Here is a 27,376-nt window from a genome sequence, read left to right on the forward strand (position 1 = left end):
CAGTGGTTAATGCCAGTTTTTAAAGCCCTAACAGATTTTACAGCACTATGACCACTTGTAAGTACTAAAATTACACAGCACTGCAGATCAAGAACAAAGCAGCTGGTAGCAAGTGAGTGAAAGATAACTTTAACCTAATGTTGACGATTTACATAAATGGCACAAGTTTCACTCTTGCGTTTGTGGAACCTTCAGTACCCTATTCCTGTGTTACAGCCTAGGACAGTTGTTTTCAAACTTCTCCGTGCTGGGACCTCCTGTGAATATTGACACATTTCATGAACCTCCCCCGCCCATGCCACCCCCACGCACCCTGCCCCCGCGCCGCATCACGCCCTCCCCACCCCCAACCAACGTTCCACCTTCTGAAAAACAGTGGCCGGAATTTTGTTCGGGCAGGCGGGTGGGGGCAGGTGGGGTCTGAGGTGGGCGGGAAACCCGGGAGGCCAACTTTCCCGGCAGGGCCTAATTTAAATGTGAGGCCTCGGTTTCCCGCCCGCAGCCAGCCAGCTTGAGAGACTGGCTGGCTGCGGGCAGGTAGGCCTCAGTTGTGAGGGGTCAGTCCGGGGGAGGGATCGCGGGAGGGGGGTCAGGGATTAGCGGTGGGGTGGAGTCGGGAATCGGGAAGGGGGTCGTCAATCAGCGGGGGGGGGGGGTGGGACAGGGATTGGCAGGGTAGTTGGGGGTCAGCAATCGGGAGGGGGGAGAGAGGTTTGGCGGGGTGGGGGAGTTGAGGGATCGGATGGGGATCAGGGATCGGCAGGCGATGGGGGGCTGGTCAGGGATCACGGGGGGCATCGAGGATCACGGGGGCGGAGGATCGACAGGGGGACTGGAGGATCGGGGCCGGCCTCATCATCATCATTGGGGGGGCGGTGGAGGCCTGGGGAGGCGATCGAAGGCCTCGTGAGGGGGTTCTCCAATTCCAGGGGATGAATAAGGTCGGGACCCTGGATCCAGGAGGTAGGTATAAAGCCACTTACTTCCTGGATGCAGCAGTCCCTGCCTCGGTTTAATACCGGGTCTCATGAATTGTGTGAAACCCGTCCACAGGCAGTTAAAAATTAATTGGAGGGGAAAATGGAGGCTTCTAGCCTCATTACAATATTTAAATTATGGTATCGCCTTCTAGGAGTGGGTTGGCCGCCCACCCACCGTCCCGCCTCCGGCAAAACCGAAGTGGGCGGGTTGGAGGTGGGATCAGGTCGGGAATCCCATTTTTAACAATTTAACTGCCCCCAGGCTCCAAATCCACCTGTTTTTTATGGGGAATTTCTGGCCAGTGTCAGCTACTCAAAGAAAAACCTTCGCAAAATATATGTTTTAATTTAACATATATACAGCAATGGAAGAATGTGCTAGTAAAGTCAAAAAATACAGGAAAGTAAAGCAGAAAATATAAAGGCTGATTATCTGACTTTATGCTTCTACCAGGGAGCCTCACCCACCTAGAACACGTCAGCAAATCCAGTGTGTGCCAGAATTTCTGATATGTGTTCTCAGTCGTTGAGGCTCCCCACCTGATGCAAGGAAATTGCCCCTCTAGAGTACAGAGTTCCTGAGACATTCTACTTGCAGTACACAGTGGCCTCGATTTTAACTGATCCGTGGAGTCGAGATTGGAGGCGTGCGGGGGGTTAAAGTCCCAAATTCGGGGATCCCGACACCATCCCGCCCCCAACCCGCCTCCATGTAAGTTTCAAAGGAGGCGGGTACCCGCCCCGCACTGGGACCCGCCTACCCGAAGCGGGAAGGGATTAGTGATAATTAACTGCCTGTTAACAGGTAGTTAACAGGCAGTTTTTAGCCTAATCCCTATTTTAAAGCTTGAAGTGTGGGATTCCCGACGGCTCCAAACCACGTCAAGTTAGAGGAGTCGGGCCGTCGGGTTGAAGGACTTGGAGGGGTGGAGATGTCATTGTTCAGGTGAGTGATGGGTGCATGAGTGCAAAGGTAAGTGTGTTTGATGTGTCTAAAGTGTGTAAAGAAGTTTAAATTACCTTTACTTACCTTTTCAGCCTTCCTTCCTCTAGGTTTCGGGAGTCCATCATCTAACTGGCACAGAAAGCAGAATGGCTGCGAACTGTCAAAAGTGACAGCCTGCAGCTTTCTGTGCCGGTGAGATTTCTAACTGAGTCTGTGTAGAAGGACTCATGTTAGAAGTAAGACTGTCAGTGTTTGACAGCTTCAAACAGCTGTGAAACACTAATATTTCATTTGTCAAGACGTCTTGACAGATAAGATTTCAGTCTGTGACGTCACCTGTTGCTGGGTGGCCCTTAATTGGCCTGCTGAGCCCGCTGGGCGGGCTCAACAAGGTCAATCAAGTTAAAATCGCGTGGATTGGCCGCATCTCAGGACTACAACCCCAAAAGTTGTCGTCCCGCCTCCTTCCCGACTTCTGAGTGAAAATCACCCCCAGTATGTCTGGCCTCACAGACTCTTCCTCCCAAGAATCCCCACAGACCCCCTAGGGTGGGTAGACTACAGTTTGAAAGCCTATAGTCTAGCCCAGTTGTTGTGCTGTACAATATTTTGTTTTGCAATTCTGGTGATTTTTGGCAATGATGTTCTGGTTACTGAGCACCATGAATAATCATCGTGAGAACAGTAAAGCCCCTGGAGTAGAGTTTCTGCTTGGTTGTGCTGGTTCTTTCGCTGAAACTTGCACAAAATCGTCATAATTGGCACGAAAGATCGCGGAATTTTAAGTGCAAATTACATCCAGTGCGCATCGAGGTTCTGTGATCTTTTGTGCTGGTTTAAAGAACTTTGCATTGGAAACTGGCCCTGCCCACAAATCTGGTCACGACCCCAGGTTGAATTAATCACCATTGGGCGTTTCCGCTAATTGCACTCGTTTGCAGGCTTTTGAGAAGGCTCTAAAAATTAAGCTAGTTCTTTTGGGCGCAAGAATACTACTAGGCACGTTTTAAAAGATTTTGAATTTAATTTTTAAAAATGTAATAAGAAACTGACTACTGTACCCAATATAACTTGGAAATGGTTCTTTATATTATTCAGAAATCATTTCCAGTGATTTAAAATCAGGTTACTCACAGATGGTGTACAAGACACATCAAAGAGTGAGTGGGTTTGGAAGCAGGTGGGAGATTAAAAGCGCTGAAATTGACAGCGCGTCGGGAAGCCAGCTTCAACCTGCTGGCTTCTGTATTTAACTGGAGCGTGTTTGGCAGCGAGTGAGAAACCCCCTCGGAAGAGGCAGGTTAGCTATTTAAAGCAATTAACAGCTAGTTAAGAAGCGATTAAGAAACTTTTTTACCTGGGGTTTGAAATTTACTGTGTGTCCACGGGATTCCCGGCTCTCCTGAACCTCGCCAGTGAAAGCAAGGCAAGAGCAGAGCGGCAATTGAGGGTACTGAACAAATGACAGTCAAAAATTCCTATAAATACTGAGACCTCACACCTACTTCCTTGCTTAAGGGTAAGGCTTTTGATCACAACACTTGTTCTGAGAGTTTGCTTTCAGGAGTTTGCAGGTGATATCTACAACTTTGGAGGTCACTCTCACTATATTGGAAGTCGCTCTCAATACATTGGAGAATTGTGCATTTGAGCTGCACTTTACATCTGTCATATATCAGATCAGCATGAGTGCCGCTTATGCATTCTCACCTTGGACCTCAGATGAGGATTGAGATGAGCACCAGCAGCAACAATACCAGCAGTACCAGCAGGAACAGCAGCAGCCTTTTCCTCACCGACCTGCCGCTCCACAGGAGAGAGGCGATGAACACAGGATGGCAGCTCGCAGGAGGCGATACCCCCAACACAGGATAATAAGGCAGAGGATCAGCTTCCTGGACATGACTGAACACCAGTGCCTCAGGAGGCTCAGGCTATCATGTCAGGTCGTGGCAGACATTTATAGCTTGCTAGAAGAAGACCTGCTGCCAAGTGGACCTTGTGAACACGCGTTACCAGTGATTGTCAAAGTGACCACCGCCCTCAACTTCTTCGCCTCAGGCTCCTTCCAGGGATCTGCAGGAGACATTTGCAGGATTTCGCAGTCGGCCATCCACAAATGTATCAGCCAGTGTATTTATGCCAGTGCAGGCAGTTATGTACACTTTGCCACCGATGAAGCCAGTCAGAATGAGCGTGCGCTCGGGTTGGCAGCTCTGACTGGCTTCCCACAAGTGCAGGGCATCATCGACTGCACACATGTGACCACCAAGGCACCCCAGATCACCCAGGAGTGTTTGTGAACTGTAAGTGCTTCCACTCCATCAATGTGCCGCTCGTCTGCAACCACAAAAAGATCATCATGCATGTGTAATCTTCAAAGTCATGAGGGGTCTAGACAGAGTAGATAGAGAGAAACTGTTCCCATTGGCGAAAGGGCCGAGAACCAGAGGACACAGATTTAAGGTGATTGGCAAAAGAACCAAAGGCGACATGAGGAAAAAAACATTTATGCAGCGAGTGGTTAGGATCTGGAATGCACTGCCTGAACGTGTGGTGGAGGCAGATTCAATTGTGGCTTTCAAAAGGGAATTGGATAAGTACCCAAATGAAAAAGAATTGCAGGGCTACAGAGAAAGGGCAGCGGATTGGGACTAGCTGTAGTGCTCTTACAGAGAGCCGGCACGGGTTCGATGCGCCGAATGGCCTCCTACTGTGCTGTAATGATTCTATGATTCTATGTGTATGCCAGATTCATAAGAACATAAGAACATAAGAAGTAGGAGCAGGAGTAGGCCATACAGCCCCTCGGGCCTGCTCCGCCATTCAATAGGATCATGGCTGATCTGAATCTAGACTCACGTCCACTTCCCTGCCCTCTCCCCGTAACCCCTAATTCCCTTATCTGCTAGGAAAATGTCTATCTCCATTTTAAATTTATTTAAAGTTGCAGCTTCCACAGCTCTCTGGGGTAGCAAATTCCATAGATTTACTACCCTCTGAGTGAAGAAGTTTCTCCTCATCTCAGTTTTGAAAGGGCAGCCCCTTATTCTAAGATTATGCCCCCTAGTTCTAGTCTCACCCATCAGTGGAAATATTCTCACCACATCCACCCGACCAAGCCCCCTCACAATCTTATATGTTTCGATAAGATCGCCTCTCATTCTTCTGAACTCCAATGAGTAGAGTCCCAACCTACTCAACCTTTCCTCATATGTCAACCCCCTCATCTCCGGAATCAACCGAGTGAACCTTCTCTGAACCGCCTCGAGAGCAAGTATATCTTTTCTTAAATATGGAAACCAAAACTGCACGCAGTATTCCAGGTGTGGCCTCACCAATACCCTGTATAACTGCAGCAAGACTTCCCTGTTTTTATACTCCATCCCCCTTGCAATAAAAGCCAAGATTCCATTGGCCTTCCTGATCACCTGCTGCACCTGCATACTAACTTTTTGTGTTTCATGCACCAGGACCCCCAGATCCCTTTGTACTGTAGCACTTTGCAGTTTCTCTCCATTTAGATAATAACTTGCTCTTTGGTTTTTTCTGCCAAAGTGCATAACCTCACACTTTCCAACATTATATTGCATCTGCCAAATCTCTGCCCACTCACTTAGCCTGTCTATGTCCTTTTGCAGGTTTTTTATGTCCTCCTCACTCATTGCTTTCCCTCCCATCTTTGTATCGTCGGCAAACTTGGATATGTTGCACTCGGTCCCTTCCTCCAAATTGTTAATATAGATTGTAAAGAGTTGGGGTCCCAGCACTGACCCCTGCGGAACACCACTAGTTACTGATTGCCAGCCCGAGAATGAACCATTTATCCCAACTCTTTGTTTTCTGTTAGATAGCCAATCTTCTACCCATGCCAGTATATTACCCCCATCCCGTGATTTTTTATCTTGATCAGTAATCTTTTGTGTAGAACCTTGTCAAATGCCTTTTGGAAGTCCAAATACACTACATCCACTGGTTCCCCTTTATCCACCCTGTATGTTACATCCTCAAAGAATTCGAGCAAATTTGTCAAACATGACTTCCCCTTCGTAAAACCATGCTGACTCTGTCCTATTAAATTATGTTTATCCAAATGCTCTGTTACTGTTTCCTTAATAATGGACTCCAACATTTTGCCAACCACAGATGTTAGGCTAACTGGTCTATAGTTTCCAGCTTTTTGTCTACTTCCCTTCTTAAATAAGGGTGTTACATTAGCAGTTTTCCAATCTGCCGGGACCTTTCCTGAGTCCAGGGAGTTCTGTAAAATGATCACCAATACATCCACAATCCCTACCGCCACTTCTCTCAAGACCCTAGGATGTAGGCCATCAGGTCCGGGGGATTTATCCGCCTTAAGTCCCATTATTTTACTGAGTACCATCTCCTTAGTGATTTTAATCATGTTTAGCTCCTCCCCCCCCCCCATTGCCCCTGTTTGTCCAGTGTTGGGATATTTTTAGTGTCCTCTACTGTAAAGACTGATACAAAATATTTGTTCAGCGTCTTTGCCATCTCCATGTTCCCCACCACTAGTTTCCTGGTCCCATCCTCTAAGGGACCAACATTCACTTTAGCCACCCTTTTTCTTTTTATATAGCTGTAGAAACTCTTGCTATCTGTTTTTATATTTTTTGCTAGTTTACTTTCACAATCTATCTTCCCTTTCTTAATTAATCTTTTAGTTATTGTTTGCTGGCTTTTAAATGCTTCCCAATCTTCTATCCTCCCACTAGATTTGGCTACTTTATATGCCCTTGTTTTCAGTCGAATACTATCCTTTATTACTTTACTAAGCCACGGATAGCTGTCTTTTCTTTTACTCCCCTTTTTCCTCAGTGGAATATATTTATCTTGAAAGATGTGAAATATCTCCTTGAATGTAGACCACTGCTCTTGTACCATCTTACACTTTAATCTGTTTTCCCAGTCCACTTTAGTCAATTCTACTCTCATACCTTCATAGTCTCCTTTATTTAAGCTTAGTACGCTGGTTTGAGATCCAACTCTCTCACCCTCAAACTGAATTTGGAATTCAACCATATTATGGTCACTCATTCCAAGGGGATCCTTTACTAGGACATTTTTTATTAATCCTGTCTCATTACACAGGACCAGATCTAAGATTGCCTGCCCCCTGGTTGGTTCAGTTACATACTGCTCAAGGAACCCATCCCTAATACACTCTATGAACTCTTCCTCAATGCTGCCATGCCCAATTTGATTAGTCCAGTCAATATGAAAGTTAAAATCCCCCATGATTATAGCTGTTCCCTTATTACAAGCTCCAACTATTTCCTGATTTATACTCCGACCAACAGAGTTGCAAAGTTGCAACTGTTAGGAGGCCTATAGACTACACCCACTAGTGACTTTTTCCCCTTATTATTCCTTATCTCCACCCAAACTGTTTCACTATCCTGATCCTTTGACCCAATATCATTTCTGACTATTGCAGTGATTCCACCCTTGATTAACATAGCAACCCCACCTCCCTTTCCTTCCTGTCTGTCCTTCCTAATTGTCAAATACCCTTGTATGTTTAGTTCCCAGTCATGATTATCTTGCAGCCATGTTTCCGTAATGGCCACCAGATCATACCCATGTGTAGTTATTTGTACCGTCAACTCGTCAATTTTGTTATGAATGCTGCATGCATTCAGATAAAGAACTTTCAAATATGTTTTCTGACAATTTATTCCTGCTTTTACCCCTTTTACTACTTTACCTTTATCATTATACATTCTGTCCCTTCCTGACACGCTCTGGTTTTTAATTCCCCCACTGCTATCTTGCTCTATTGCCTTCTCCGCTGTCATTTTTATTTTTCGCTCTCTTAAAACCTCCCCCCAACTAATTAGTTTAATGCCCTCTCTACAGCCCTAGTTATTCGATTCGCCAGGATTCTAGTCCCAGCACTGGCCAAGTGAAGTCCGTCCCAATGGAACAGCTCTTTCCTGTCCCAGTACTGATGCCAGTGTCCCAGGAAGCAAAACCCATTTCTCCCACACCAGTCTTTGAGCCACGCATTTAACTCTCTAATTTTATTTACCCTAGCCAAATTTGCACGTGGCTCAGGTAGTAATCCAGAGATTATTACCCTTGTGGTTCTGCTTTTTAATTTGGCCCCTAGCTGCTCAAACTCCCTCAGCAGAGCCTCCTTCCTTGTCCTATCTATGTCGTTGGTACCAACATGGACCATGACAACTGGATCCTCCCCCTCCCACTCCAAGTTTCTCTCCAGCCCAGAGGAGATGTCCTTAACCCTGGCACCAGGCAGGCAACACAGCCTTTGGGACTCTCGCTCTCGGCGGCAAAGAACTCTATCTATCCCCCTAACGACACTATCCCCTACCACTACAACATTTCTTTTAACTCCCCCCACTTGAATGGCCCCCCACTCCACGGTGCTGTGGCCAGGTTGCTCATCCTCCCCGCAGTCCCTGTTCCCATCCTCACAGGGAGTAAGAGCCTCAAACCTGTTGGACAAGAGCAAGGGCTGCGGCTCCTCCAACACTACCTCCTGGATCCCCGTACCTGCCTCACTTCTAGTCACACCATCCTGACCCTGGCCACGGACTACATCTGAATTAATTAATCTAATTGGTGTGACTACCTCCTGATACACAGGGTCCAGGTAACTCTCCCCCTCCCTGATGTGTCTCAGTGTTTGAAGCTCGGACTCCAGCTCTTCAACACGGAGCTGGAATTCCTCGAGCAGCCAACACTTACTGCAAATGTGATCACCGTGAGCATCAATGGTGTCCACCAGCTCCCACATATTGCAGCAGCAACACATCACCTGATCTCCCATTCTATGTAATTAATTAAATTTATTAATATTTTTAAATACCCTCTGCTCCGATTCTAGATGATGAATATCGCACCGTAGAAACTATAAACCAGAGTTTAAGCTTAAAAAAGAGAGAAATACCAACCAATCATTTACCCGCTTTCTGGTGACGTCACACTTGGATTACTTTTTACCTCTCTCCTTCCCTCCGAGTTCCGAGTTCGGAGACTGTGAGGCCTACCTGGTCTCTGGAGCCTTTTATAGCCCCGCTCTGCCGCTCGAGATTCCCGCCGACGCTGTGAGGCCTTACCTGGTCTCTGGGGCCTTTTATAGCCCCGCTCTGCCGCTCGAGTTTCCCGCTGACGCTGTGAGGCCTTACCTGGTCTCTGGGCCTTTTATAGCCCCGCTCTGCCGCTCGAGATTTCCGCCGACGCTGTGAGGCCTTACCTGGTCTCTGGGGCCTTTTATAGCCCCGCTCTGCCGCTCGAGATTCCCGCCGACGCTGTGAGGCCTTACCTGGTCTCTGGGGCCTTTTATAGCCCCGCTCTGCCGCTCGAGATTCCTGCCGACGCTGTGAGGCCTTACCTAGTCTCTGGGGCCTTTTATAGCCCCGCTCTGCCGCTCGAGATTCCCGCCGACACTGTGAGGCCTTACCTGGTCTCTGGGGCCTTTTATAGCCCCGCTCTGCCGCTCGAGATTCCCGCCGATGCTGTGAGGCCTTACCTAGTCTCTGGGGCCTTTTATAGCCCTGCTCTGCCGCTCGAGATTCCCGCCGACGCTGTGAGGCCTTACCTGGTCTCTGGGGCCTTTTATAGCCCCGCTCTGCCGCTCGAGATTCCCGCCGACGCTGTGAGGCCTTACCTAGTCTCTGGGGCCTTTTATAGCCCCGCTCTGCCGCTCGAGATTCCCGCCGACGCTGTGAGGCCTTACCTGGTCTCTGGGGTCTTTTATAGCCCCGCTCTGCCGCTCGAGATTCCCGCCGACACTGTGAGGCCTTACCTGGTCTCTGGGGCCTTTTATAGCCCCGCTCTGCCGCTCGAGATTCCCGCCGACGCTGTGAGGCCTTACCTGGTCTCTGGAGCCTTTTATAGCCCTGCTCTGCCGCTCGAGATTCCCGCCGACGCTGTGAGGCCTTACCTGGTCTCTGGGGCCTTTTATAGCCCCGCTCTGCCGCTCGAGATTCCCGCCGACGCTGTGAGGCCTTACCTGGTCTCTGGGGCCTTTTATAGCCCCGCTCTGCCGCTCGAGATTCCCGCCGACGCTGTGAGGCCTTACCTGGTCTCTGGGGTCTTTTATAGCCCTGCTCTGCCGCTCGAGATTCCCGCCGACGCTGTGAGGCCTTACCTAGTCTCTGGAGCCTTTTATAGCCCTGCTCTGCCGCTCGAGATTCCCGCCGACGCTGTGAGGCCTTACCTAGTCTCTGGAGCCTTTTATAGCCCCGCTCTGCCGCTCGAGTTTCCCGCCGACGCTGTGAGGCCTTACCTGGTCTCTGGGGCCTTTTATAGCCCCGCTCTGCTGCTCGAGATTCCCGCCGACGCTGTCATGATTAATTCGTCTTGGGACGTTTTACTATGTTTAAAGGCGCTATATAAATACAAGTTGTTGTTTTTGTTGTCTTGCGCCAGTCAACTTTCCCTCAGCTCTTTGCACCTCCAACCAGATTTACCGCTGGCTACTTGGAGACAAGGGGTGTGCACTGAAGACGTCGTTGATGACACCCTTGAGGAGGTTAAACAATGAGGCTGAAGAGCCCTACAATCAAAGCCAAATGACGACGTGATATGTAATAGAGCAAGCAATCAGGATGCTGAAGATGCGCTTCAGATGCCTGGACAGATCTGGAGGAGCCCTTTGATATGGACCAGCCAGGGTCTCCAGAATGATTGTGGTATGCAGTGCTCTGCACAACAGAGCGCAGCAATGAGGATTGGAGCTGCTGGAGGAGCAAGGTGCAGAGCGTCTTCGGAGGAGGAGAAACAGAAGAAGGAGGAGGAGCTTGATGTGGACTTTGCACCAGCAGTGGCGCACATTGCTGCCCGGGATGGCCTCATAATGACACAATTTAATTAGGTTGCACCAGTGCACACATCTGGCACCCAGATACTGAACCAACTTTCACCCTCTAACCACAAAGCAGTCCTAAAATGACCAAACTGTTCCTGCCACAGACACCTATTGCTCGCAGCTAGGTCATGTCTTACCATTCATTACAAGTGACAAGGCCACTTGCCAGGTAGCAGGCAAAAATGGGCAAGAAGGGAAAATGGTGCAAAGAAATTATTTTATGTGCCTCCAAATAACATAACCTTAACAGTACAATATTGCCTAACACACCAACATGCATACCCTTGTGCATATAGACCTTTCATCTTCCTCTTCCTCCCACTTCTACATCATGCAACCCCTGTGGTTTCAGCAGAGGTAGAGGCAGGCTGCTCTCTTCCCTGCTCTGACTGCTGAGATGCTTTTGGCCAACGTCCTCTGGGTTTTGGAGCCCGCAAGGGCCCTGCCAAAGACTGCCCCACCTGCACCTGTGCAGGGGCAGACTCGGCCATCGGGACACGAGGCAGCATGTGGGGCTCTGACTGATGTGCGGGGCAACGGGGGAAAAGTGGAAACGTTTTGAGCAGAGTCCCCACTGCCATGTCCCCTTTCACCATCATCCCTCTCATGACCCACCCGTACTTCCCTGCTAGCAAGGAGCTGGAGAGCACTTTGCTGCACATCAGTGGGGCCATGAGGTTTCTATCCATTCTTGTTAAGGTGGCATTCAGGTGTGAAAGCTGTTGATGAGAGCAAGCATGCACTTGTTTGAATGTTGTGTTTGGTGGTCCATGCAGGTGGCCTCCCTTTCCATGGACGAACACATCATAGCCATGGCCTGCGACATCATGCCAGTCATGCTGGAGATGGACTCCTCCATTCTCCCTGCCAGAGCCTCACGCATTTTTTGTTGCTCCTCCAGAATCATCCTCTTTGTTGACGGCCCCAGAGGTTCAGCATCTTCGTCCAGCTGAGCAGAGCTGGGAGCATCCGGCACCCTCCGACAAGGACCCTCCACTGCTGTCCCTGTCTGCACCATCGGCTCTTGCTCACATGCAATGTGTGAGACACCAGGTGACAACACTACTTTCTGACTTAATGGCCCCACCGACGTGTGTGTATCTGTGCTGGTTCTTGGTGTGCGTGCGTCCTGTAATGGTGCGTCCTCAGTGTCAGCGACCTCCTCTGCATTTAGGGTTAGGGTAAGGGTTCGGGTTAGGGTTAGTGTCGACGACCTCCTCTGAGGAGTCTTCTTCCTCCTCTGGCTGGACACTTGATGGGCCTGTGGGAGAGTACATGAATTAGAACTGTCATGGTAAGACTGTTGTAAGTGAACATCATGCACATGATCATATTTCACTGGCCGCTGACATCAAGTCAACATGAGTGACTGTTGTATGCCATGTGGCTGTGTGATATTTAATTCAGTCACCAGATAGCTGAGAGATCCTCATCTCTCCATCTCCCACTGCCACCAATGTAGATATTCCGCTGATCTCCCGCACCTCCTCCTCTGCTGCAGGCAGCGTGGTTATGACTGGTGGGCCATTGCTGGTTCTCTGCCTCTCCCGGGTGTTCTGTGCCCTATGCTCCTGCAAGGTAGGAAACAAGAGACCTTTGAGTGAGAATCATGGAATAAGTGGAACGGATGGATAGGCAGCATCTGTAGAGGGTGACTATGAGGGAGAGGCATGACATTGCATTAAGATGAGGATAAATGTCAGTGGTGGATGGTCAGATGGGGACGTGAGGAAGTGCATAGACAGACAGGCACGTGAGGAAAGCAGAGTGAGGGGGTTGGGGTGACACGCACGTCAGGGTGTAGTTGAATGTGGCATTGTACTCACCCTTCCTGACCCCATGAGGTCATTAAATCTCTTCCTGCACTGTATCCAGGACCTTGCCACCACACTCCTGCTGCTCACTTCTTACACTATCTCCAGCCTTGGTGTCTACGGCTGGCCTCTTCCTCCCGTCAGCAGGGAATAGGACCTCCCTGCGAGCCCTAATCCTTGCAGCAGGAGTTCCAGGGAGGCATCGCTAAATCTAAGGGCAACTTTCCGGTGCTGAGACTGCATTTTTTCTTCTGCAACAAAACCAATCTCTCTACAAACAAACAAATCTCTCTAAAAACAAACTGCCCTCTCTCCCACCAATGTCTCTCCAACCTCCAACAGTCATCTTTGCATCGCTTCTTTAAATACCTGAGCTGATTGGGCCCATGCGTGACGTCATCAAGCCCGCTCGCGTTAAGAAATTATGAAATATTTTTTGAAGCAAATGTTTTAAAAAAATTAGGTTTTAAAGCACTGCCCGATTGCGCTGGTTCATGGCAGGTTTTGCATTCGGCGCTATGCAAATGAGTTTGAGTGGAAACTCAAAAACAATACACTTCAAAACAGCCCCAATTTTGGACTCAATTTGCGCCCGGATCGCCGATTGTGCCCAAAGTGGAACTCTATGTATTTTCTCCCAAATTGATGCCCTTGCAGTTTAATGCGACTAGAAATTTTAAGGTCAGCAGAGAAGATAATTGAGTCTCCATAAAAATTAACGGCCTAGAAATTCAGTTGCGTTCGCCAGCCGTTAACGCCATAAGAGGGGTAGATTTCCAGCGCTAGGCACTTAGCGCCCGGGCGCAGAACGAACTGCGCCTACGCCCAACTTCAGTTGTCATTTAGCGCCGGCGCAAAGTGTTTGCGCCCGCTCAGCTGCGCGCGCAGCTTATGACGTCATTTCGTCGTGCAACGCTGTTTGTGCGCCCCAAACCGGAAATTCAGTGGCGCCCGCCCAATGTGGGCGTGGCGCTGTTAAGAACTGTGAAGTGGAACGCAACAGAGGCCCTGCGGGCCTCGGGGAGCGCTAATTAAAGGGCACTTACACTGACCTATAAAGCCCAGCCATTTTGCTGCAATGACTTTAGTGCTTTGGATTTCTGGACAGAGACCAAGGAACAGAGCTTACTGATTTGGGACAACATAGTAGAGGTATTTTTGGCTTCTGGCCAGAGCTTGGAAATTTGATTCATTGTGATTTCACTGTTTGCAAGTTTATTATGGGGGCTGTATGGGGTGGCAACCCTCAGTTGCAGCATTATGTGCGAAGGGCTCGCAGACGCTGTGTGAGAGGGCCAGCCATGCCTAGACGCAGAGGGGCCATCAGGCGTCGGCAACGTAGGCCTTACCCACTCAGGGAATACCGGCAGCAGGTGTCCTATCTCACCATGACTGCCGCGCAGTGTGTTAAGAGGCTGCGCTTCAGAAGGGAGGTGGTTGCAGAGATCTGCCAGCTGCTTCACCGAGATCTGCGTCCGCAGCTGATGTGCAGGACGTCTCTCTCGGTGGAAGTGAAGGTCACGGTGGCTCTGAACTTTTATGCAAGCGGCTCCTTCCAAGCCGCTGCTGGGGACATAGCGAACATCTCCCAGTTCGCCGCGCATCGCTGCATCCGGCAGGTCACCGATGCCCTTTTCGCGAGGAGACACCAATTCATCTCCTTCCCCATGACCCTAGAGAGGCAGGAGCAGCGTGCAGTCAGATTTGGCAGGATCGCGGACTTCCCCATGGTGCAGGGCGCCATTGACTGCACGCATGTGGCTATGCGGGCACCTATCGACAATGCTGACGATTACCGCAACCGGAAGGGCTACCATTCCCTCAATGTACAGCTGGTGTGTGACCACAGGCAGCGCATCCTAGCTGTCAATGCCCGCTTTCCAGGAAGCAGCCACGATGCATTTATCCTGCGCCAGACTACTGTGGCTGACATGTTCGAGGCACAGCCTCCACCAAGGGGATGGCTTATTGGGGACAAGGGCTACCCTTTGTGTACATGACTCATGACCCCGCTCCACGCGCCCAGGACCCCTGCGGAGGAGGCATACAACGAAAGCCATCAAGCCACAAGGAACATCATAGAGCAAATGATTGGCGTCCTCAAGCAACGGTTCCGCTGCCTGGATCGCTCCGGCGGATCTCTACAGTATTCGCCGGATAGAGTCTCCCAGTTCGTCGTCGTTTGCTGCATGCTGCACAACCTGGCTATCCGCAGGACTCAGGCACTGCCACCTGACGTAGCACCACCACCTCAGGAGGACGCGCAGGAGGACCATGAGGAGGAGGAGGAGGAGGAGGAGTACCAGGCCAGGAGGGAGCCACAAGGTCCAAGGGCCGTCCGCCGGCGGCTTATTGAACGACACTTCTAGGCCCCCTGTCAGGGAATGGCTTGTGGCAATGAACGCACCTGAATGCAGCCACTCCGCAAGCTCTCAGCCGCTTAACGCAACAACCACTGGAAACATGACACCTGGACAAGCTGAATAAATAAAAAGCTTTATTTAACAAACTCAGGGCCCTTCCCACATGAAACAGAAAAACAGACAACACCCCCCAAAAAACTGTGAAAAGAATATCTCACTCCCACAACCTGGGGAGGAATAACAAAACTTGCCTATCCAATTGGCCTTCATCCTCGGCCTTACCAAAAGAAGCCCCCCCACAACAGAACACAAACACCCCCATATAAAAAACCATTGGCCTTCATCCTCGGCCTTACCAAAAGAAGGCCCCCCCACAACACAAACACCCCCATATAAAAAACACCGTTGCCACCATACTCTACTGGGTGTGCCGAGAGGGCGAGTCCTTGTGCAGCCTTGTGCGGCCCCTGCCTGACCTGTTGCTCCGCCTCAACCTGGGCCCTGTGGGTGTTGCAAGGCTGGGGGAAGGCTCCTGAGGGGCAGAATGCGTGACGGCAGATGCCCTTGGGGGTCGGCCTAGACGAGGTCCGGCCCTGGAGGGGCCGGCTGCTGACTGCTGCAGCTGTGGCTGCGCAGCATCAGTCTCTGCAGCAGCTCGTCGCACCTTGGCTGGGGGAGTTGCAGTGGCGGCTGCAGCAATGGGGGCAAGCTGGCTGATGGCACGCGCTCGCTGTTCGCCAGAGACACTGGCACTCGGCCGGGCTGGCAGTGCAGCAAGCGCAGCAATCTGGTGGAGGCCAGACCGCTGTGCTGCAGCAGGGCGGCGGGTGCCCTGGCGATGCTTCCGCGACACAGCGAGTGTGGCAGAAGTGAGTGCCCGAACTGCCCTGGTCTGTGCCCGCATCAGATCAGTGAGTGTCTGCACGGCACCACTCATGAACTCGCGACTCGCGTCCTGCGCTGCCGCGAGTTGGTGGACACCCCTGTCCTGCGCTGCCGCGAGTTGGTGAACACCCCTGTCCTGTGCTGCCGCGAGTTGCTCGACAACCCTGTCCTGTGCTGCCGCGAGTTGGTCAACACCCCTGGCATGTGCTGCCGCGAGTTGCTCAACACCCCTGGCCTGTGATTCCCCGAAAGCGGCCACACTATGAGCCAGGGACTCAATGGCCTGAGGCAACTGTCCCACAACCCCCATGAACTCCTTGTGGCGCCGCTCCGAATCCACCGACATTTGATCAAGGAGGCGCACCTCCTGGGCGAGGTCCGTCTCCGGACTGGAGGCCGGACTCTCCCTCTGGGGAGAAGGCCGCCGAGCTGGCCGACCCTTCCCGCGTGCCTGGACACCACTGGGCCCAGCAACTGCCCTCCCCTGCAACACTTCCCCCCTCTGGGGAGAAGGCCGCCGTTCTGCCCGACCCTTCCCGCGTGCCTGGACGGCACTGGGCCCAGGAGCTACACCCCCCTGCAACACTTCCCCCTGGCTCTCCTCCAGGCAAGACGTGTCCCCTCCATTGCCATCCCCTGGCGCAGATGATGCTTCCCCCGATGTGCCGCCTTCCTGTTGGTCCTCGTCGTGCTCCTCTTCCGAGGGTCTGGCACTCTCTGCTTCAGGGACCTCCTCCTCACCAGCTGAAAGTAGGAAGGCACAAGAGTAGCTTTACAGTGAGGACAGGGCATCAGCGAGGGAGGCATGAGTGGTGGCATTCAGCGCATTGGTCGGACAGTGGCAAAGGATGTAGATCTGATGCGCTAGGGGAACGAGAGAGGTCCAAACGGTCATCTCCTTACCATTGGGTCGCAGCACAGGGTTGGCATCTCCAATGGCAACAGGGCCAACCACCCGGCCACGCATGAGTCGAGCCACGCTCTCCTCCAGCTCACTGAGCTCCTGGAACTGGGCACGGCCTCCCCCGGTGACATTCTGGCTCTTCAAATTCTGGGCCATCTTGGCCTGCAAGAGAAAGGACGGCCTCTAAGTACATTGTGGTGGCCTGTTGTTGTGTGCACTGCCTCCCATGGTGGAATAGCTTGGCCAGTGTGGTGGCCTGTTGTTGTGTGCACTGCCTCCCATGGTGGAATAGCTTGGCCAGTGTGGTGCCCTGTTGTTGTGTGCACTGCCTCCCATGGTGGAATAGCTTGGCCAGTGTGGTGGCCTGTTGTTGTGTGCACTGCCTCCCATGGTGGAATAGCTTGGCCAGTGTGGTGCCCTGTTGTTGTGTGCACTGCCTCCCATGGTCGAATAGCTTGGCCAGTGTGTTAAGTGCAGAAAGTGCTATTGAGGATCATGCCAGTGCCATAGCTGCGGGAGGAGGGCTGGCCATTAGGCCTTTGAGGTCCCTTTGCCCATAATGTGAGGTGCACATGCAAGGATGAGGAGGACACTGGAAAGGGTACTCACCTTGACCATCCGAATGAGGTCGTTGTACTTCTTGCGGCATTGGTCACCAGTCCTGGGGACATCGCTGTTGACTGACACCCTGTGGGCGATTTTCCTCCAGGCTCTCCTGTACTGCCTCCTGGGAGCCTTCTTGCCACTGTCCGGGCACAAGATCTCTTTGTACCTTTCCAACCCCCTAACCAGCACCCTCAAAGCATGCTGGGAGAAGCGCTGCGCTCGTTCACGGGCCTTCTCCATGGCTTCAGGCGCTATTTGGGTCCACCAGCAGTGTTCAGGCCTAGCTGCAGGGCTCCACTATCCAGGGCGTGGCTGCAGACAAAGTCGACCCTTCCCCCTTTAAGAGCTGGCCGGCGTCAGGGTGTCTGCTGTCAATCAAAACATGACCGCACCTGCGCTGCGCCCGGCCTCGGCGTTATCAGTCCGCACCGCCGGCTTAGCGCCTGAAGATAGGAGTGCAACGCCAGTTTCAGCGCTCGCCCAAACTCTTGGCCAGATCTACTGAATTTCGGCGAAGTGACCTGTAGTTTCCGGCGGGCGCTAACTTTAGCGACCGCCCGACTTTACCGCCCCAAAAGTGGCTATACTGAATTTCTAGCCCAACATTTTTTATTTTTGTTGCTGTCATGTTTGTATTGTTTTCTCCCCCCTCCTTTTTCATTACCCACCAGGAAGAAGAAGCCGATTCTGAGCGACTACCAAATATCAGTTGCAAATGGCTACAGGGAGGTCTACGAGAATCTTTGAGCTTACTTTCCCTTTGATTTTCCTTCTCTGTGTGGAAGCATCTGGCCTCTCCTTGGCACCTTCCTTAACAGCAAGTCTGGGATTGGGAACTCACTGTATTGGGAATCACAGCTGTTTTTATTTATTTTTCGCAACAGTATTTTATTTTATATTTACAACACATGTTTGCTCTTGGTACGATAATCTGAATTTAAAAAAAACACCCACTTGTATTAAAATGTATATTCCACTAGCTTAATTTATTTGTAGGTAATCTTGCCATGATGTGACACAGCATATTGATACTCCAATATTCTGTATCTCTGTGAGATGTCAAAATATTAACACTTTTCCATTGTACCCAAGTCTTCAATTTCAGAATAAACATTTGGAACTGTATACCTAATGAAGAGTGAACTAGACTGACTTGGGAGATTCTGTTTAGTTTCTGTACCTGATGCTAATGAATTGAATGTATTTGCCTTATTGTTCATAACAGAAAGAATATTGGGTTAAATAAGGAGGGTAACTCTATATTCCAGCAATATTAACCACAGGTACTTATTGATATGCCTATCAATTAGTCCAATAAAAGGCGACGAGTTAAGAACGTAACTGAAGGTTTTTATTGGCTAAATAACAGAGCCCACCCTCGTGGGTGATCCGATCCAACAGGGAGGAATACTAGCCAGTCAGCTACCTTTATACCTGGGCAGGTAATGGGCGGAGTCGGAGGTGGTCAGCCCAGGTATAACAGTGCGACAAGAGGCGACCTCGTGTAGTGATGTGACAGTGAGAACAGTGAGAACAATATACAGTGATAACTATAACAGTGGTTTACCACATTCACCCCTTGTTTAGATTAGAGTCCGGCGGGGTGAAGTGTATTACCAGCTCTGGTATGTCAGTCTGTCCGGAGGCTTCGTTAGCCTCTCCGATCGTCGCAGCGGCGGTGTTACATTATCCGGTGTTAAAGCTGGTGTCTGCGTAGTCGGCAAAGGCTCGTGGGGTTCCGGCATGCCGTCTACCTCGGCTGGACTCGGGGGGTTGGGAGGGGGGGGTGAGGGTGCGAGGTCTCATAAGGAGACAGTGTCCTCCCGTCCGTCTGGGTAAGCCACATAGGCGTACTGGGGGTTGGCGTGCAGGAGGTTCACCTTCTCGACCAGGGGGTCCGTTTTATGGGCCCTCACGTGCTTTCGCAGCAAGACGGGTCCCGGAGAGGTCAGCCAGGTTGGTAGGGTGGTTCCCGTAGTCGACTTCCTGGGGAAGACAAACATTCGAGCATGGGGGGTGGTGTTAATGGCAGTGCAAAGTAGTGACCGGATGGAGTGCAGCGCAATCGGGAGGACCTCTTGCCAGCGGGAGGTTGGGAGGCCCTTAGACTTTAAGGCTAAGAGGGTGGCCTTCCATACCGTCGCGTTCTCTCTTTCCACCTGGCCGTTCCCTCGGGGGTTGTAGCTGGTGGTCCTGCTTGCTGCAATACCCCTCTCCAATAGGAACTGACGGAGTTCCTCGCTCATGAAGGAGGCGCCCCGGTCACTATGTATATAGTTCGGGAACCCGAACAAGGCGAAGAGTTTGTTCAGGCATTTAATGACCGTGTTACTGGTCATGTCTGGGCAGGGGAAGGCAAAGGGGAAACGGGAGTACTCATCAACGATGTTGAGGAAGTACACATTACGGTCGGATGACGGTAGGGGCCCCTTGAAGTCGATGCTCAGACGCTCGAAGGGGCGGGTGGCCTTGATCAGGCTTGCTCTGTCCGGCTTATAGAAGTGCGGTTTGCACTCAGCACAGATCTGGCAGTTCCTGGTCATGGTCCTGACCTCCTCGATGGAGTATGGCAGGTTGCGGGCCTTAATGAAATGGTAGAGTCTGGTGACTCCGGGGTGGCAGAGGTCATTGTGGAGGGTCTGAAGTCTATCACTTTGCGCGCTGGCGCATGTAATGCGTGAAAGAGCATCAGGGGGGTCGTTCAGTTTACCGGGCCGGTACAAGATCTCATAATCATAGGTGGAAAGCTCGATTCTCCACCTCAAGATTTTGTCGTTCTTGATCTTGCCCCTCAGCTTGTTATTAAACATGAAGGCAACCGAGCGTTGGTCGGTGAGGAGGGTAAATCGTTTGCCTGCCAAGTAGTGCCTCCAGCGCCGTACTGCCTCCACAATTGCCTGGGCTTCCTTCTCGACCGACGAGTGTCGGGTCTCGGGGCCCTGTAGGGTCCTTGAGAAGAAGGCTACCGGCCTACCCTCCTGGTTAAGGGTAGCGGCTAGGGCGAAGTCGGATGCATCGCTCTCCACTTGGAAGGGGATTGACTCATCCACTGCGTGCATTGTGGCCTTGGCTATGTCTCCCTTAATGAGGGAGAAGGCCGCGCACGCCTCTTCCGTGAGGGGGAAGGATGTGGTTTTCAGGAGGGGTCTGGCTTTGTCCGCATAATTGGGTACCCATTGGGCATAGTAGGCGAAAAGCCCCAGGGTTCTCCTAAGTGCTTTTGGACAGTGGGGGAGGGGTAGCTCCATGAGGGGGCGCATTCTTTCGGGGTCGGGGCCGATGACTCCGTTCTCTACTACACAGCCAAGGATGGCAAGGCGCGCTGTGTTAAACACGCATTTCTCCTTATTGTAGGTGAGGTTCAGCCGTTGGGCCGTACGGAGGAATTTCTCCAGATTCACGTCATGGTCCTGCCGGTTGCGGCCGCAGATGGTGACGTTATCGAGATAGGGGAAAGTGGCCTGTAGTCCGTTCTGGTCAACCATCCGGTCCATCTCCCGTTGGAAAACCGAGACCCCGTTGGTGACACCAAAGGGGACCCTAAGGAATTGGTAGAGGCGGCCATTCGCCTCGAAGGCGGTGTACTGGCTGTCCTCCGGGCTGATGGGGAGTTGGTGGTAGGCCGACTTGAGGTCGATGGTCGAGAATACGCGGTATTGTGCAATCTCATTGACCATGTCCGATATGCGGGGGAGGGGGTATGCGTCCAGCTGGGTGTATCTGTTTATGGTCTGGCTGTAGTCGATAACCAGGTGATTTTTGTCGCCGGTCTTGACTACCACCACCTGGGCACGCCAGGGGCTGCTGCTCCCCTCAATAATGCCCTCTTTCAGGAGTCGCTGCACCTCAGAGCTAATGAAGGCTCTGTCCCCAGCGCTGTACCGCCTGCTCTTAGTAGCGACAGGTTTGCAGTCGGGGGTGAGGTTAGCGAACAGGGAAGGTGGCGGTACCTTGAGGGTGGATAGGCTGCAGGTGTTACGCGGTGGGCGGTTTAACTTTCGCTGGTTGTCGACTGTGAGTGGGGGGAGGGGTCCACCGTATGCTAGGGTTACACTTTGGAGGTGGGATTGGAAGTCCAGCCCTAGTATGACGGCAGCGCACAGCTGGGGGAGTACGAGGAGTTTAAAATTTTTATACTCTGTCCCTTTAACCGACAATGTCACGACACAGTAGCCGCTGATGTCTGTGGCGTGCGACCTCGATGCCATCGAGATGCGGCTGCGCGTTGGCAGGACGGGGAGGGAGTAGTGGCTCACCGTGTCTGGGTGGATGAAGCTCTCCGTGCTTCCGCTGTCGAACAGGCAGGTCGTGGCGTGGCCGTTGACTTTGATGTCCATCATTGAGCTGGCCAGGTGGTGCGGGCGGGCTTGATCCAGGGTCACGGAAGCTAGGGTGTAGATGAGCGCGTCGTTGTCATGACAAGATGGCGGCGAAGATGGCGGCCCCCGTAGTTCACATGAGGCTCTGTTTAAATCGTTTGCCCCGCACAAAGATGGCCGCCCCTGCTGTTCCCATGAGGCTCTGCAGGCTTCGGCTGCCCCGCACAAAGATGGCCGCCCCTGGTTTTCCCATGAGGCTCTGCAGGCTTCGGCTGCCCCGCACAAAGATGGCCGCCCCTGGTTTTCCCATGAGGCTCTGCAGGCTTCGGCTGCCCCGCACAAAGATGGCCGCCCCCAGGGTTCGCATGAGGCACTGCTGGCTTCTGAGGATTTGCTTCTGCAGGCCTTGGAGAAGTGGCCTTTCTTGAGGCAGGTTTTGCAGGTCGAGTTTTTGGCTGGGCAGCGCGACCTCGGATGCTTCTCCTGGCCGCAAAAGAAGCAGCCAGCGGCCCGATCGGGGTTGCCTGATGTCGGGGCCAGTACCGGGGCTAGCGGGCCCGGTCGGATCCGTGATGCAGACGCTGAGGTAGGTCCCGGGGGCAGCGCTGTGAAGGGTGGTGGGGTGGGGGTCGGGCCCGAGTCCCAGGGTCGCGAATAGTACCTGGCAAACGCTTCCTGGTCTTGCTGGGTGGCCTCTAGGGTGAGGGCGAGGGCTTCGGCCTTGTCCAGGTCTATGTCCTTAGCTTCAAGCAGTCTTTGCCGTGTGTAGTCGGAACGTAGGCCTCTCACCAAGGCGTCGCGGACATTGTCTTCCATGTTCGCAGTAGCCGTCACCGCTTTAAAGTCACAGTTCCTGCCGAGTTGTCTCAGCGCTCGTGAAAATTCAGCTATCGATTCTCCTGGCTGTTGCTGGCGAGATCTTAAGAGATGCCTAGTGTACATGTAGTTTACCGGGCTCCGGTACTGCTGTTTCAGTAGGTTGATGGCGTCGTCGTACGTAGTCATGTCCTGGATGAGTGTATATACTCTCGGGCTCGCTTGGGCTTTCAGGACTCTTAGTTTGGATCTCTGAGGGACGACGGCTTCCTCCAGGTACGATTCGAAGCAGTCCAGCCAGTGTTTGAAGTCGTTGGCTGAGTTTGGTGCCTGTGGGTTTAGATCCAGGTATGGTGGTTTCAAGGCTTGCAGCCAAGCCGGCTGGTGTGGCCCGTTGTCTGGAGGCTGCTGTTGCTGTGCTGCTGGGTGAGCTCCTTGCTGTTGCTGTTCATTATCAGACATCTTTAAAATTTAGCCAATAAAATTGATATGCCTATCAATTAGTCCAATAAAAGGCGACGAGTTAAGAACGTAACTGAAGGTTTTTATTGGCTAAATAACAGAGCCCACCCTCGTGGGTGATCCGATCCAACAGGGAGGAATACTAGCCAGTCAGCTACCTTTATACCTGGGCAGGTAATGGGCGGAGTCGGAGGTGGTCAGCCCAGGTATAACAGTGCGACAAGAGGCGACCTCGTGTAGTGATGTGACAGTGAGAACAGTGAGAACAATATACAGTGATAACTATAACAGTGGTTTACCACACTTATTATGAAATATTTTTCCTGTGTTTAGCTTAAAAATAAGTTTTTAAAATATTTGTATTTATACAAGACGTCTGCATAGAAAAAATAATGACTTTTTTTTCTCACCCTCCCAACCCCAGCTGTGTTTTACAGTATATTCGGGAGATTGAAAGGCCACATTGCCAATCAGCAGTAATGCTATTCTTTCTAACACGAGGGAAGAATTACTCAAATCACTAGCCACAGTGACATTGAAAATACTTTCTTTTTGAATGTATTTATGATGTTGCAACACATTGTGATCGGACCAATTCTTCACCCGCTATTTGTTATGATGACAGTTATTAGTTGTAGTTAATGCAGACTTAAGAATAAGCTTCCTTATACTTGTGGACCATTTATAACTGCAGAGGGTTACATACTTTAGATGACAAAGAAAACAGGCAGATCCAAATTAAATGTTCTGAACAATTATCCTACATTTATTCGTAGGATTTACACCTTATGGGTTCTTGGTAAAGCATGCATGTGAGAAAATAGCAAGCATGATGTTTTACATTAGATTACTACCTGCATATGGGAAGGGGAATTGGAACCCGAAGGCCTAGATATCCCTGTAGATACTAATTTACCATTTGGAACCTGATAGAGTAATAACTGATAGTGACAGCAATGCATTTCTCCTGTCACCATTTTCAGGAGACAACCATGATGGACAATACTAGTGTTTAAAGTCTTGACAGGCTATACAGCACTCTACTTGGCTGAGTTTTCCTTGGAGACAAACACCAGCCATATGTGAAAATGCATATTGAGCGGGAGGGGGAACGGTTACAAGTTGACGCCTATTTACCCTCTCTGGACTGTTGTGCCCTTGTGTTTCCACTGACTAAAGCTTGATATTGCCCACAAAAAATCTTTGCATGACAAATGCTGAAAAAATCCATTCCATGTCAAAGCTGAAAACATGAGACTTTAGTGTTGGATCTTTAACAGAAAGCATTAGTCACAAATGCTCCAGAGTATGGTGGATAATGGCAGAGTTTTCAGTTTGTTGCTCATTTCTGGGGAGTTTCCTCAATCAGTTGTGCTATTCATTGAATGCCAGTTAAAGGTGCAGTGTCTCACAAATGCGCTGTGTTTTTTTCCCAATGCTCAGGTGCGAATTAAGGAAGCTTGAGTGTTTCTTCAGCTTCAGCTGTTTCATCAATGACCTTCTCTCCATCATAAGGTCAGAAGTGGGGATGTTCACTGATGATTGCACACTGTTCAGCACCATTCGAGACTCGTCAGATACTGACGCAGTCCGTGTCCATATGCAGCAAGACCTGGACAATGTTCAGACTTGGGCTGACAAGTGGCAAGTAACATTCGCACCACACAAGTGCCAGGCAATGACCATCTCCAACAAGCGAGACTCTAACCATCTCCCCTTGACATTCAATGGTATTACCATCACTGAATCCCCCAATATCAACATCCTGGGGGTTACCATTGATCAGAAACTGAACTGGACCAGTCATATAAATACTGTGGCTACAAGAGCAGGCCAGAGGCTGGGAATTCTGCGGCGACTGCCTCACCTCCTGACTCCCCAATACCTTTCCACCATCTATAAGGCACAAGTCAGGAGTGTGATGGAATACTCTCCACTTGCCTGGATGAGTGCAGCTCCAACAACACTCAAGAAGCTCGACACCATTCAGGATAAAGCAGCCCGCTTGATTGGCACTCCATCCACCACCTTCAACATTCACTCCCTCCACCACCGGTGCACTGTGGCTGCAGTGTGTACCATCTACAAGATGCACTGCAGCAACTCGCCAAAGCTCCTTCAACAGCACCTTCCAAACCCGCGACCTTTACCACTTAGAAGGACAAGGGCAGCAGACGCATGGGAACATCACCACCTACAAGTTCCCCTCCAAGCCACACACCATCCTGACTTGGACCAGTATCGCCGTTTCTTCACTGTCGCTGGGCCAAAATCCTGGAACTCCCTTCCTAACAGCATTGTGGGTGTACCTACACCATATGGACTGCAGCGGTTCAAGAAGGCGGCTCACCACCATCTTCTCAAGGGCAATTAGGGATGGGCACTAAATGCAGGCCTAGCCAGTGACGCCCACATCCCATCAATGAATTAAAAAAAAATGTTCTCATCCTGCCACCATGAAGGTATTGCCGTGTTTGTAACAGAAGCTGAGGTTAAGAACATGCAGCCTTACGTATTCTTGTTGCTGTCTGTTGCTTGTTGCCACTGGCTCTGTGCTTTTCAGAAACCCTGGGACAGCAACAACAACAACTTGCATTTATATCGTGCCTTTAACGTAGTAAAATGTCCCAAGATGCTTCAAAGGAGCGATATCATACAAACTTTGACACCAAGCCACAAAAAGATATTAGGACAGAAAAGAGGTAGGTTTTAAAAAATGCCTTAAAAGAGGAAAGAGAGGTAGAGAGACGGAGAGGTTTAGGGAGGGAATTCCAGAGCTTAGGGCCTAGGCAGTTGAAGGCACAGCCGCCAATGGTGAAGCAGTTAAAATTGGGGATGCACAAAAGGACAGAATTGGAGGAGCGCAGAGGTCTCGAGGGGTTGTAAGACTGGAGGAGGTTACAGAGATAGGGAGGGGCGAGGCTATGGAGGGATTTGAAAACAAGGATGAGACTTTTAAAATTGAGTAGTTGCCGGACCGGAAGCCAGTGTAGGTCAGCAATGTAGGACAACAGCATGAGATCAGAAGTGGGAGCGAGTGTTCAAAAAATCCTGCTCTTCATTAAGTTTACCTCAGCCTCCAGAATTTGAGTACATTCATAATGAATGTGGGTAGTAAGATTTCTATGTAATTTTTTTTCCTCTCTGCTTATTTCCATTTCATTCCCGGAGGAGTCCTGTTGGGGCACAATTCCACCGTAACTGCACTTCTCACAGAAGTGGCCAATCTTTATGAGTGTGCCTCGACAGTGAGGCCAGGATTTTCCCCATAAAAATCGGGTGGGTTTGGAGCGTGTGGGCAGTTAAATTGATAAAAATGGGATTCGCGCCCTGGTCCCGCCTCCAACCCGACCACTTCCGGTTTTGCCGCAGGCCGGAGGGCATCCAACCCGCTGCCAGGGAGTGTTACCTTACTTTAAATATTGTAATGAGTCTAGAAGCCTCTTTTCCCCCGTCCATTTTGAATTTAACTGCCTCTGGGCGAGTTTCACACAATTCGTCAAACCAAGGTGGGGGCTGCTGTATCCAGGAGCTAAGTGGCTTTATACCTACCTCCTGGATCCAGGGTCCCTGCCTAACCCACCCACCGCGATCGGAGACCCCCTCACGAGGCCTCTGATCCCCATCATGAGGCCTCCCCACCCCACCCCACCGATGATGCTGAGACCAGCCACAATCCTCCGGTGGCTCGCCCCGATCATTTTTCCCCCCCTGCCGATTCTCCAGCCAACCACCCCCCTGCCTATCCCCGATCCCCGATCCCCATGATCCCCAGCCGACCACCCCCCTGCCTATCCCCGATACCCGGCCGACCACCTCACCCCCCCCGATTCTCGAATGCCGACTCCCCAGCCCCCCGCCCCACCAGGCCGGCCCCTCGCATTCGCAGGCCTACCCGCCCGCAGCCATCCGGCCTCTCAATTTGGCTGGCTGCGGGTGGGAATCCGAGGCCTCACATGCAACTCAGGCCCCTCCCCCAACCCGCCTCCCTGGAGAAAATTCCGGCCTGAGTGTTGACAAGCTATTAGGCAGTGGTGAGCATCACTACTGAGTCGGATGGTGATCATGAGTGGGAATTCTGACACTATCACACAGCGACACCAAAGCCAATTGTTTTATCGAGTCGGAAATTTATTTTCCACCTTTACCTGTACATCAGAAATAATATACCCATCAATGAACTGTGAGGCGCTGACATGGGCATTCGACAATCTCTTTGTATTCTTAGTAGGGAAAGTAATATTCTCAAACCATCCAAGTGCCCCTAAACCTAAACATAACTGATCTAAAGATTAAAAAGACACTTACTTATGAAATGATTACCGTGTATGACAAATGCATACAATATATCTGACAAAAGAAACATGTGTAGAGGGGGCGAAATTCCTCTTTTAAGAAAAAAGAAGAATGTTTTTCTTTGAAAG

General features: G+C 51.0%; 1 long non-coding RNA gene across 1 annotated transcript; it reads left to right on the forward strand.

Annotated features, from left to right (window-relative positions):
* LOC147124225 (uncharacterized) lies at window positions 1-27,376 on the forward strand. Its single transcript, XR_015079691.1, has 3 exons — window positions 1-112; window positions 11,685-11,836; window positions 24,396-27,376. It is a non-coding gene; the product is annotated as an uncharacterized LOC147124225 (long non-coding RNA).

Source organism: Somniosus microcephalus, chromosome 1 (assembly GCF_052327205.1).
Source record: "Somniosus microcephalus isolate GS21.2 chromosome 1, FLI_Smic_1.0, whole genome shotgun sequence".
NCBI lineage: Eukaryota > Metazoa > Chordata > Chondrichthyes > Squaliformes > Somniosidae > Somniosus > Somniosus microcephalus.